This window comes from Corvus hawaiiensis, chromosome 15 (genome assembly GCF_020740725.1).
Source record: "Corvus hawaiiensis isolate bCorHaw1 chromosome 15, bCorHaw1.pri.cur, whole genome shotgun sequence".
In the NCBI taxonomy this organism is placed as follows: domain Eukaryota; kingdom Metazoa; phylum Chordata; class Aves; order Passeriformes; family Corvidae; genus Corvus; species Corvus hawaiiensis.
The window spans coordinates 4,450,686-4,464,955 of NC_063227.1; the positions used below are offsets into that span (position 1 = coordinate 4,450,686).

A 14,270-nucleotide genomic window follows, 5' to 3' on the forward strand; every position below is an offset into this window, starting at 1 on the left:
TCGTGTGTTTGCACACAGGCACACAAATGCACTCGTGTTGTTGGTTCCTGTGCACATAAACTGCAGTGGAGATCACTGAAGAGTTCAGATCACAACAACATGTTGAGTCTATTAAGGTTCATTCATGTAACTACCCTGCAATCCTTAAAATATCCCTGGCAGACACGTTGCAATTCTGCAATTTTGTTAAAACTCCACAGCTAGAGCTGTAAAACAGCTTCAACTGTGAGCTAGATTTGAAACACATCCATCCTAAATGATTTAATAACAACAATTCCTCTTTATATGCAATTTCCTAGATTTTATTTGCCATTTTCACCACTCCTACAACTCATCACTTGTATTTAGATTAAGCAGAAGATTGTTCACTCTGTATTTGAGAAGCGAGTCATTGCATCAACCCCCTCTGTGATCTGATGTCCTCTCCTTCCCAGTCTGTTCCTTCAGGGTTCTCTAGGAGACCCCTTACCCCTCCTGAAAGGGACCTTTACTTCTGGTTTCTCTTCATGTAGATGAAAGTGAAGCTTCTCTCTCTAGTGCACAGGGGCCTCCCTGCTGTGCTGAGAGCACAGGTAACCAGAATCCTCCTTCCCTTCAGCTCCTTTTCTCTGGTCAGTCATTAAACCCCCCCAAGACATAGCCCACCTCCTCATTTAGGCCACTAATAGAAGACATGTGGTTATTAGGAATCAGAGGCTGGCAAAAGCAGTTGTCTTTTTCTGTATGGAATCCCACAGATCTGCCCTTTATCCATCGTGACATGGGTAGTGTTTACATTGCAAATAAGGGTTGTCTCTAAACGTGGGTGGTTGGCCCAGGCTTGCTAGCAGAGGTTAAAATAGCAATGAAGACAATGAAGCTCAGGTTTGCTGCTTCAGACAGACCCAATGGAAATTCCAGAAAGGATTGCCATCTGCTAACACAACATATACTGTGTTTTAACCTAAGTTAGTAATTTTCAGCTAAGAAAGCACCATTTCTTTTTTTCCCCACCCAGTGTAAAAAGAGAATCAGAAAACTTTTATACTAAGTGTGGGCAGGAAAGGGGAGCATGTAAAGAGGAGCTCTTGGAGTTCATCTGTACAGCAAGGAGGTCATGGGATGTGCTTGGAGGTTTCTACATTCTACTGTAAAATTTACAGACATGTGAGATCAGAGTTAAGGTTGGTATTGAACCCTCAACAGTTGGGGTTTTTTAAGTTTCCTAACAATTTGAGCCCTTAGTTGGTTGAGGAGCTCGTTTAGGTTGCTGAGGTCTGATATTTTGTTTATCCTATGGAAAATATTCAGCGAGAGAGCATCAAAACTTTTGAGATGGCGAGGTACCTGTGAAAGTATCACCTTTATGGGGTGGTGGATGTCAGAGGGGTGTCTGGGAATATGCAGAAAGTCTGAAAGGAGAGAGCAAAGGGACAGACTGCTCGCTGAAGGGCAGAGCCAGCACACAGGGCTGGCAAGGAGCCCTTTCCTTTCTGAAGGTCAGCAGTATGCACACACATTTCAGTGAGCTTTCTTTATAACTGGGTCAGCATTTACTCAGCAAATGATTAGAGCAGATGGTGTAATTTAGAATCTATGACAAAACTTTTAATAGATCAGGGCTAACATGATGACAAGGAGCTCTGTGCCATTCTCCACTCCCACTTTCTGCTTTGCCTTGGGGTAAAAATCATGCCTGGGATTGGATCTTCTAGTCTGCACATTCCATCTGAGCCACTCAAACCACTTGTTTGAACATCCTGTAGGAGGGATCCCCACATTTCTCTGTTCCTGTATCCTCATCCTGGTTGGTTTCAAATACAACAATTAACTGAGGATGGCAGGAAGACACCAAACAGGTAAACACAGTCCCTTCGAGGAGCAGGTTTTGAAGGAAAAAGCCACAGTTTGAAGAAAGTAACAAGAGCTGCATTTGTGTATTTTGCTCCATGGAGCTGAAAATATCTAGTAAATTGATCCCGTGGGAGTAATAAATACACATTACTTTATCTTGTACTTCATGTCCTATACCCCTGAGCCTTGATAGAACAACACCACTTAATAGACTTAAAAAAAGAGTAATTACAGTCATTGGTTGTGTGATATTTCAGCCCTTCCAGCCCTGCCTGACCTTCTAATTTAGCTCACCGTGTCTAACTAATGCATTTATATTCATCTTTTATGAAGCATGTGTAGTACAAAATTGACTTTGCAGCCTTTAGCAAGCTGTCTTACCAGGTTTAGGATCTGGTTAGTACAGTGTACTGTATAGCATATGTACATTTACAGCAGAATTTTGCATGCATATGGTTCTGATAATCTATTATTTTTTATCCTTTTGGAAATAAAATAAAAAATATTTTTTTCCATTTCATCCTCCCCTCCCCTTTTTTAAAGCTTTTATTCATTGCGGCATTATTTACAGCTAAACATGCGGGCAGAAAGATGCAAGCATTTTTAAAATGATTACCACTAATGTTTCTACTTGTCAGAAGTGCTTAAATTTTCCTGCACTTTGTCTAAAAACTTAGCACTTTTACCTTTTAAGCATTACAAATTTCTAAGATCTTACCAAGCTGATTTACAAACACGGCTGACAGTTTATGATGAATGATGTTGCAAAATGTGCAATATGTTTCTCTGTCATTTCTATGCATGTATATATTAGGAGGAAGATTAAGAAGAGAGAGAACCCCCCTCTGAAAGAAACCCTTGAGTTAGAGAGCACACACACAAATCTCTCTCCTGTGTTTCCTCATAACTTCCTGCTCACTTCACTCATCCAGTGGAGCACAATTGTTCTCTGTGCATTTTCTCCCACCATATGGTATCCTCATTACCATACACTAAGGGTCCATATGGGGAACTTGTGAAGTGAACTGTATTCATTTTAGCTGCCAGATGAGCAGCCTTTTGCTTTGCAAGCTTAGCTTAAGTCATCTGCTGTCTTTATGTTGTTATGGCAACACAGCACCAATAAAAAATTCTAATCTACTGTAAGTGTCTGGGATCACAGTATTTTAAATGCTCCCCGTAACTGTCCTCCGAGTGAGGAGCTTGTTCTCTCCGTGGGACAAAGGGTTATTGTCAACTCCAGCAGGTGGCAGTAAAGAAATTGTTTCTTTTTTTCTTTAACCTTTCATAAAAATATCTATTTTTCCATTTCTCCCTTATCCACTCACCTCAGAAAGTCATAGAATTACACAACACAGTCAGTCCTTTACATACCGAGGATTTCTGATGCTCAGGTAGGAACTGCAGGTGATACTCTTAGGTTACAGCTCAAATATTAAAGAGACCAAAGAATGAAACTGTGGAGGCAGCTCATGCACTTTATTGGCAGAGATCCAGGCTCAAGTACCACTTCACCAGGACTCTGATGCCTCCATAGCCACACAGCTATGTTCAGTTTTGGAGCTGTTTTCTAGCTTCTAGCTACATTTCCAAACTCCTGAATCAAACACAAAGCTAATTAAGAATATCTTATATTAATGGAAATAGGCAGCAGCATCCTTAAATATAAATCATTTTCACCTCTGCAGGCCACATGATACGTTGCATCTCTGTCTCTCTGTCTGCATCGAAAGTGAACGTTTGTAGTCTCAGTTCATCAGTTCACATTAGCCTCATGCTGAATATTTAAACACAGAACAATTTGAACACACCATGAAGAGAGACAGTGACTGCACTTTCACTTGGAACAGCAAGAGCTCATCTAATAATAATTTAGTAAATCAGCCATTTAGTGGCTCAGTTGTATACTGTATTGTGCCAAGTAATATTCAGTTCAACTGTATGCTGGTGAAATGGAAATTCAGACTCCAGTCATGTGTCACTTTTTTTGTGCAATGGAGAGATGAAGTGGAAAATTATCTAGGAAAAAATTATCTGGAAAAAATCTTAATCTAACACCACCCTCCCAACAGACTGTTTGAATGTAGTGATTTATCAAAAATAGAGCAAAGTGACAATATAAGCAGGATTTGGTTGTACGGGGTACAATCTATTCTAATTAGGCTTTTATTATTGTGGTTTATCCTGTGCAGATTATTTGATAATTCAGGATTTGCACTTACCTCTTCAGTTTGTTTTATATATGGGCAGAGAGCAGATCTATGTAGTTACAGCCTAGTTACAGTCCTTTAAGGCCCAGTCCTCTGGGAACCCTGGTGAGCCCTTTATAGCCTTATTTTGAGCCCTGGCTCTCAGGGAACACAGGAACAATGGGGAAACACAGCTGCTACCATGGGTGTCACTTCATAGCATGAAAGCAATATCAGATTGATTCCTTTTCCCTTCTTAAGGCTATCAGGGTTTGCAGGGAGTGGTTATATCTCAGACTAACTGATATAGCTGGAATAAAACAGGCTTTTGGGTGCCCGTCTTTGCTTCCTGTGTGCTGACTGTACCTTTTCTCGCCTGTATCGGTGTCTCTAATAAAAGATATTACCTCACCCTACAAAACTTGCCTTGGTTGTAACCACAGACCACTGTAACTTCAGCCAAGCAGCTACACCTCAAGGCTGTCTCTGATGAAGATGGGGGAGCGAGTGTGTTTTCCTAGAAAGTGTGTTGTGAAGTTTAATTTGCTCCCATTAAAGTGGTGCTTTGAGATCCCTGAATGCGGGGCATTGCTGAAGTGTGAAGTAATGTCTATAATCTCACCTAGAGTTTCCATTCCTGGCCTAGTTTTAGGTGTTATGTGGTGATGTAAAATATGATTGCCGTGTATTTCTCACAACACAGCCCAATTGAGTAGCAGAAAAAGCATCCTCCAAACCATCATGATGCCATTTAGCAGAGAGTGCTGGAAGCAATAGGATGCCTCTTGTCGTAATTCTTCTAAGAAATACAGAGCCTCACAATCTACACCCAGCTGCTGACGCTAGAAAACTCAAGCATTTTGGTAAAATGAATCAAGCAGTAATGTTTCTTTTATGAGATCCCCTCCCAGGAAGAGAAGGTTTGGCACCATTTGGAGATCAGGTTCAGTGATCTGTCATAGCAAAGGCAGCTGTCCTGGAGTGTCTCCCAGGTCACCCGATCGAACTGGTGGCTCTTACAACTGTATTATTGCTTATGGAACAGTAATTGAGGCACCATGGTTAAAAATTACCTGGTCTAATAGGCAGTGAACAATTTGCACTCAATACAATTATAAGCCAAATCATTCATTTCATAACACTTGGACTAATTTATTTGTTGACCTTTTAATATCCATAGCTCTTCAGTAGTATTAACTGCAACTCGGACAAAATCTCTTGTTCATTTTACATTCATTGATTTTTTTTTTTTTTTCCATTGAGGCAATAACAGTTGTTTGAGTACAACCTTTTCTTTCTGCTGTAAAAGTCAATCATGTAACTTATGGTGATATAACTCAACTGGACTGGAATGTCCTCTAAGTACAATAGCACAATCTCAACCTACTTGTACAGACACGGAAATGCATTTTGGATTTATTTTAAAGAACATTTTGGAATACATTTGTGACTACAGATAACAAATGATACATTTGCTGAGAGGAGACTGAAAACAAGACACAGAAGCATTTTTTAAAGCAGAACCACATATATTTAACACATTTTTTGTTGATATATTATGGGCAGCCCAAGATACAGAAATTGTGAAGTTCATTGGTTTTGTTCTTTAGGATGACCTGAGTGTCTCCACTGATAATGCTGGATTCATAATTTCATCTGGACATAGCATCTTGAAGTCCAAACATTTGACAGAATAGAGATGCCTAATTTTCACAAATGTGAGCTTCAGACAAATAAAATGTGTTTAAAAGTATTTTTAATAAACATAATTATAAACATATCATAATTATAAACATATCATAAATATATCATAATTTGATAATCTGGATTTTCTTTCATTATTCAGCTGTAAACTAGAGCGAGAGCTAAGAGGTTTGGTTGATCAAAAAAGCAACTGGAATACTGATATATTTTGAAAAGTCAGTATTTTGAAGCAATTCTATAAAATATATTGGTGTAGTGACAATGGCAACACTTTTCCCTCAACAGTGAAAAAGGAGCCCTAGATTGTGTAAAATGCTGTGCCTGCTTTTACTTTGTGGAGTTGTACACAGAAATATAGTGTTACCTCTGTGAAATGTTGGATGAATTTCTAAAATTCATGGTTATTCAACATTTATTCTTCCTTTGGATAATTTCAGCTGAATTATAGGACTGTAAATTAAAAATAACAATATGAAAAATGAAATATCTTTTATTTCTGATAAGAAAGTTGAAACTTTTTAAGAATATCTGTTAGGAGCCACTTTGTTAAAGTTGTCTTTCTGAGCCAAAGCCTCTTTGTCCAATAAAATACTGTGAGTCTTTTGAACACATAGTTATAAAATGTGGTTGTTACAATTGGTATTTTATGCTTCCCTAGAAATTACCACTTGTATCTGCACCTAATCTATGGTCTGTCTTTTCATTTCAATTGGGTCTGAAGTGGTCCTTGGCTGTAATGAGAATGCCCCTTTCAAGAGACTTCTTTTAATTATGCCAATGATAAAATGTAAGTGAAAGTAGTCATTTGTAGGGGTTATGACTGAGCAGTGTTTTAGCTGTAATACTAAAACCCACCAACATTATTCCAGTCTCTATTTCAACATTTTTATGCATCTGCTCTCCACAGAATGGAGTGGAATATTATTGTAGGTCAGAATTTCAATGTGTCTTATTTTTCAGTTTCCTCCTGCTATTAAAAGTAAACCTGAACACTCGATTTCTAACTGCTCATGCTTCCCACCTGAAGCATCCAATCCAGAAAAGTGACCGTTTCACAGATCCTAATGATAGGCTGGGTTTTTCTGTTTGGTTTGGTTTAGTTTGTTGGGGGCTTTTTTTCTCCTTCATTAAAAGCAAGCATGGGTGGGTCTTTAATGTCATTGAACACTTGTGTTTGTTTTTTTTTTTTTATAGAAAAGAGCTAATTTGACATATTTAGATTTTGAAATAGGTAAATGCATAAGACAAACTGTGAAAATAAAATGGACAAAGCACATATCTACAATTTACACTTCAATTGCTACACAACTCCTCTGATTTACCTCAGCAGGATTTTTGCCATGCATTACCAAGCATATTCCTCTATAGATTTAAATGTAGCCAAGTGAATTTTGCCAGCCAATACAGTCTAGTTTGACCTAATGTGAGATCAATTTAAAAGTGTTAGGACTTGACCTGTGTTTGGAAAGTCTTTGTGTATACAAATCATAGAAAATAGATATCAGCCTGTCCATTTGCCAAGGAAAGCTCTTCACTCTTACAAATACATAATTTGATATCTGCATTGTGCCATGCACAAAATCACAAGCCACAGGTAATCTTTTTTAGTCGCCAGTATTCCAGGGAATTTTTCTAATGGACACAATGATACAATCCATAGAATAAAGCTTCTAAAACAGCCTGTGCAGTATCTTGGAATGACAGTGTCAGAATTTAGTGCCTCTTTTCATTTTTCCAAATTCTTTGAAAGTTTACCTAAGGCCAGACCTTCAAATCTTTCAAAACATTCTTCTTCTTCCATAAGAGAATGTTGACAATTTCCAAAAAATATATGGGTTTAAAATAGTCGGAAAATTTTGAGCAATAACTCTTCTTTTTCCCCCCATTTTTTCTCTTTTTTTCCCAAGAAATAGGAATGTTAATACTAGCAAGAGCAACTATCAGGAAATCTTACATATGCAAAACCAAAAAAAACCCCCAAACCTAAATCTCCATAATCTCAATAATGAACCTCTGCTTTAAAGTACTGTAGATGCTCATGCAAATGGTTTGCAGTAAATTTTCAAAAATAAATGCCTGAAGTTCCTATCCAAGATTGCCATGGGGTTGAAGGTATTGGAGGCACATAAGGAAAATTTAGAGGGAACTTTTGAGGTCAGGTAGAAGAGAAGAGTCTAATGTTGTCATTTGCTTGCTCATATGGATAAATCAGGAATAATCCTTTTGTAGCCTGGATAGATGGGAATAGTGTGAGTCACTGTAACCCGGTGGGATGGAGGGATTTCCATAAGGGAAGTTGGTGAAGGATTTTTTGTTAGTCATTAAATTATGTGGACTTACCCATTTGTGCTCTATTTTATATCTAATTAGATTGTCTTCTGGTGATTCACTGGATATGACAAATGGACCATTGTATGACAGATGGGATGGCATGAAAGAAGTGTGTGCAGGAGAACTGGTCCTTACACACTACAGATCTTTCAGGTTTTTGTATAGCATGGAAAATGTGTTTCCTCTCCTGATCTCGCTTTTTCAGACCAAGGGGATCTGTCATTAGACCCTCACAGTGTGAACCTGCAGGACAATCTGTGGGAAATGCTGTAGGAGAGGCCAGAGAATTGCCACAGTGTTGGTTCCTGAAGGGACAGGTTTGTGAGTCCCAAATATGACTGATGCCTGCCAGCTCTCAGCTGATGTGCTGTAGGTTGTGAACAGATATAAGGGTACAATGCTGTAATAACTACCAGCCCTGCACTGGGTGCATGAAAAGTAGATTGGCCTCATGAGGTAAGATTTGACAGCTCTGAAGGGTTCCTGCACGTGGCTGTAAATGCCTTTTTCTGGTAAACTGTGAGGGGCTGGGGGCAACACATGCTATAAACATACTTAAAAGAAGCAAAGTTCTACAGCTATCAGAGGGACTTGGGTGGGAGTCATGACATCACTGTTGTCCCTAAAGTCCCTAAAGGAGATGATTTGGGGGCCTGGCAGAGTGATTTTAGTCCTGCATATCTGCTCTCACATGCCCACTCTTCCTTCACTTAGAGACCCAACATTAGCAGAGAAGTCCAGAGCTTTTAGCAACAGAACCCTCAAAATTACTTTACAGATGCCTCAGTTCATGATAATATGGTGGGAGCATCCAGACTCTCAAATGACAGTTTATTCAAAGAGTTATTCCAAACCAATAATATTAATGGTGGTTTATTCCATGCCACCCTGTATCTAGATGAAGTACACATCTGTGTTAGCTACTAATTCTGTTGTTATTATGTGCCCATCATTTATGGAAATGGAGACCACCAGCATGAGTGGTGTGGATTAAAAAAGGAGGTGGATATTTTTTTTAGTGTTTAACTACACCATATTTCCAGGAGGTTAATGGGTGTAAGATGGGAGACTTGCAAAGACAGACTTTCAGGTGATCATCATAATTTTGTTCCTTCTTTTGTCAGCAGCATTTGCAAAGACTGTTTGACAGGGTGTGTTTTCCCTAAATGCGTTTATCACCTTTGTGGTTAAGAGGAGTTTTAATCATTGATTCTCAATGTTTATGGCTAAATGCCTGCTCCCATTTGCACTTCAGCATTTGTTCTTTCTGCTGCCTCATAGAGGCTTCCTATATTTTATTTATAAGGTTGGCTCATTGTGGAGCAGGTGGTAAGGTTATGCATGACTGTTTTTAGTGCTGAAAATTTAGGCTGTGATTTTCAGTTTGGGTGGAGGCTGATGAGGCTACAGTGGCTTGGAAAGACCAAGGTTCTAGCTCGCAATGCAGACTTGTTTTCTGGAAGTTGCCATTGAAATTCAGTGGCAGGAATTCAGTGCACTTCCACCCTGTAGGCAGTGGTAAGCTGAAGCTTTTTTTTTGCCCCTCAAGTGAGATATATTGTCCTTCTCTCCCATTTTGCCTTCTTGTGTTTGTGGTATCTATATGGTATTCATTTCTTTGGTATGATTCAATCATAATATATGGAAACAATTCAGTAGTTTGTTTGCTGGAAAAGTTTTCAACTTTGTGTGAGTACAGATATCTTTTTAGAGAAATGGCCTTGTTATTTTATACTTCCCATTAGGCTGGCATGGCTCCCTCAGTTTTACAGTAAATGGAGGATCTTTACATTTTGAATGGTGTTTATGAGTCTTTACAAAGCTGTAATTGCTGAAAATGATACAATAATGCAGTGCTCAGTGTTGATGTGGAGAGATGGGATGTTCTGGACAGGCTGAAGCTCTTGTGTACCAAGCTCAATGTCTGGCATTTTAGATCTTTGGCATCCTTCTAAATGTCTCTCTTGGTTTTGCCTTTATATTTGAAAGAGGTGTTCACAATTTTATCTTTTAAAATATAATGCATATGCAAATTTCAAGTATAAGTTTAAAACTTACTTCTAACCCATGTCCTTAACTATCACATTTATAATTTCACCAGTTGAAAACCAAAGGGAAAGCTTGAGCACAAATTACTGTGATTTTGACTAGAAATTTCAGAATGTGACCTTTCCAAGGTGAAGAAGTGAACGGGGTGTCTGAGGCTGAGCATTTTGAGTCTGCAGAGGAGCTTTTTTGTTGCAAGTAGCCATGAGAGTAGGAAGTTAGAAGGCAGAGGCAGGAGGTCAGACATAAGAGTCAAGGAAGTATGAATGACATCATCATCCCTAAGTACCTCTCAGAAGATGAATGAGCTCTCTCTTGTATTACAATGCTAAAGAGCATTAGAAGGTGATATGATATCCAGACAACACATAAGATAAATGCCTCAGAGGATGCTGGAACAGCTTTCCCCCCACGCCCTCCCCGAGTTCATAAATCCTTTGGTGGTCTCAATAATACAGTATGTGGCTGATGAGTGTTATATATTGTGGTCAGCTTCTTCTTGACAAAATTCATTTCGATTTAACGAGTACCTTGAACATTATCTAATTTAGTTACTTTATCTGAACAACTTCAGTGTAACTCTATATACCCTTTATCTCACCAGACTCACAGCCCTTTTGGGACACAGAGTGGATTTTTTTTTCATGAGTTTCTGAATAAAAAGTAAGCAGATGTTGCAAGAAGAAATAGCCCATCTCTTTTAAAGCTAACATAGGATGTGTTTGTCATGATAAATCTTGACACAAAGTGTTTTCATCATGACAAAACTTGAAATGCAAGTTTCATGTTCTTAATGAAATCCTTCTGAAGGGAATGCAGGCCTCCAACAAAACACACAAAGGTGCTGTAGTGTTCAAGGTACACTCAGAATTGGATTTGGTTTGAATTTCAGTCTTTGTGCTTCAAAAGCGTAGTTATTCCAGTATGATTTGTAGTATCTTTTCTACAGTAATTTTGGGATATGCAAAGTTGCAGTAGATTTTGCTACTCATCCCCATTTTGTGTATGTAGACACCCCTTATTATCTTCAGAAGGAAAATTTGATCAAAATACTTAATTGTGAGCCTGTTTCAAAAATTACTAAAACTAAAAATCCCTCAGTAGAAAATCAGCTTCAGTTTGGAGTAAAAATTGACTCTGGAGTTTTGCTGTGTAGCTTCATGGAGTGCAGATTTCTGATCTATCATATTTAAGGACTAAAGTAATTTTTCTTTTTCTCAATATTTGCTCAATTGTTATTTTTAGAGAAATAAAATTATTCTCGTTTGAAACGAACTGCAAAAATAGACTACCCTCACTTAGGTCTAGCTAAATGCTGCAAAGTCCTTTATTCTAAACCAAAAGGTGTCAGACTTTTAGCATTAACAGAAAAGTGGATCTTCTTTGACAAATGCCCCCATAAATTAGATATTAGCTTTAGTCAAACTCTGTCTCTCTCAGGAAATATTTCCACTTGCATATTCAATTGGAAGGACCTTACATGATGCCCACTTACTGCTATGAAAATCTAGGCTTCGGAGATGAAGGCAAAGAAAAATTTTTGTGAACAAAAGAATATCTGGAGTAACAGACCTTGAGTTTATGCAGAGATTTCTTTTTATGGAATGTGAGTTTCACTCACTTTTTGCTCTGTCTGCTGCTCTGTCCACCTCTCTATCTGTTTATCTGTTACCATCACAGTGGTTACGTGCAGTATCAATTGGATTTTAAAAGACATAGATCTCTTATACTAGCTGTCCTTTTTTATAATACCTTTTACAAATTTAATCAATGCATTTTAATATACAATATAGTTTAAGTGCAATATACGATAAATATTCAAGCTTCATCTTAAACATGCTCTAGCCTTTAAATTGTTAAAACTGCAGTGCCCTTTCAATCTACTTACATAATGTCATAAAATATACATTTCAAGGTAAATGAAGTCAGCTACTTCAATTTAGTCCCTCAAACTGGTAGTAAATGAGAGGTTAACACTATGGTGCCAAACCCATTATTGAGTAAATTTAGCACCTTGGACAGCTCTGTAAAATCTTTATTGCTTTCCTGACCTGCTCGTCATGTTCTGTCTATGTGTTCAGTGGCTCTCAGCTCTGATTGAAAGGCAATATATTAGATCCCGAACACAAACATGCTCGGGGGCTGCTTCACTATGAGCGTAATGACATGGAGGTGAGAACAATTTTCTGGTCACCGCAATCCAAGCACCTTGCAAGGTCTGCTGCTCTAACTTATAGAGGACTTCGGGGGCTCCTTTGTACGTGGAGCAGCTTCTATTGTAATTTAGGCAGAGCTGCAAAGGGTTTAAGATGCATTCAGAAAACAAGAAGTTAATGTCTTGAGCCTGTCTTTAGCAGCATTTTATCGTGTATTTTTAAAGCTGGTTTGTGTCTATAAGAAGTACCGTCAGCTCAGGAATAGAAGATACCACTATTTGACACAGGAGGGTTTTTCTGTGTACCAGCTACTTTGTATGATCTGAAAACATCATAAACAATAAATGCTTTTATTGTGTGAAAATATTGTTAGAGAAAGTATGAAACTTAAATTTACAGACTCTGATAATGTTGAGAAAAAAATAAGCATTGACTAGCTAAGGAAATTGAATGCTACTTGTCAAGAATGTTTCAATAAAGCATCATGACAATTAGTTTTATTTACATGCAATATGATATGGCATCAAAGAACTTCCAGTGTTTAAGAACTGAAATATATTTGATATTAGGTAGAGCAGCTGTAAGATTCTATGTAATTACCTCATTTTTTAACATGGTTTTCAATCTCTTTTTAGATGCACTCTAAGGTTTTTAGCTCAGCATTATATAAATAACTATGATTAGTCAGGTAGAGCAGAAATGACTATTTAAAGTTTCTTTTTTTTTAGTAATTTGGCATAATGACAGCTTAGGTTAACAATATACCAAAGCAGTTTGTGGGCTCTGTATCACATTCTAATTTTCCATCAGTGAAATATATACTGCAAACAATTTCTACTGAAGTGTAATAAATCCTAGTTTGCAAAGTCAAACACCTGTGCAGTAATTTTCCATCTAAAATCAAGGATTGAAAAAGAGAACATTTTTTCAGTAATGTCTCTATTCTTCTCTAGTTTGTATCTTCAACATGAGGTAAAAAGGGCACCTCAGTGTTGTGACGAACAAGGATTGTTTGTACCCGGATGCTGTTTGTGTCTGTCTGTCTGTCTGTGATTATACTGCTCACTGCTGTGGTCAAAAAGCAACAAAAAACCCACCCCAACCAACAATTGCAGCAGAAAACCAACCCCAATCTTAAAAATCAAGCAAACAAACAAACAAATGTAAAAGAAGGAAAAAATCAAGCAAACAAACAAACAAAACCCACCAACGGAAAGAGGCTGTAGCAACTTAACTCCTCAGAATCTGCTTCAAATGTAGTGATTTAAAAATCCATCAATTATGTATTACATCTCACTTCATATGTGGAAAATAATTTAAATGTGTGTTCTGAGACAGGGGTGTGTACAGCAGAAGGCAAGCCTAAATGTTTACTGGGAGAAGAAAAATCCTCCATCTCATTTTTGAATTTAGGACATTATATATGTCATAAGTAGTTACTGCAGTATGACAACTATTTTATCTTATATTATAGAGGATTTAAAATTGAAAAAAATGCTAATATGCATCTAAAAGCTTGTCATTTGAAGAGTTGTTCAAGGATTTTTGAAGAGGTTATGGTGACAGCAAAATGAATGCAATTATATCTCTATTTTCTGATCAGAGTCTACAGTATATGAAAATTGAGCATTACTGTTTCTTTTTGGTATAAAATATGGCTATTGTGTAAAATATTTTAAGTTTAAAAGTTTAACTTTGTAGAAAACTGTAAAATCCTTCGAACTGGTACTATTTTTGTAAGCTACCTACAGAAATATGCCATGTTGAATAGCATCATGTTAGAATATTAGAGCAGTACTTAGGAACTACAAAAATACGTTGTTTTATTCAAAGGATGTTCTTGGCCAGTTTTGATCGGGCATTTGGGAATCTGCTTTGAAAGATGCCTTGAAATAATAAGGAAAAAAAATTCTTCTGGGTTAATACTGCAATGCATTTTTATATTTTCTATCAGGGTTATCATCAGGACGCTGTAAAATGTAAGAACACAGGAAATGCTATTGTTACTTGA

At 37.6% G+C, this 14,270-nt stretch overlaps 1 protein-coding gene across 9 annotated transcripts in view; it reads left to right on the plus strand.

The window, feature by feature from the left end:
• EBF1 (EBF transcription factor 1) overlaps positions 1 to 14,270 on the plus strand; it is a 271,179-nt gene that overhangs the window by 243,699 nt on the left and 13,210 nt on the right. The window lies entirely within an intron of this gene.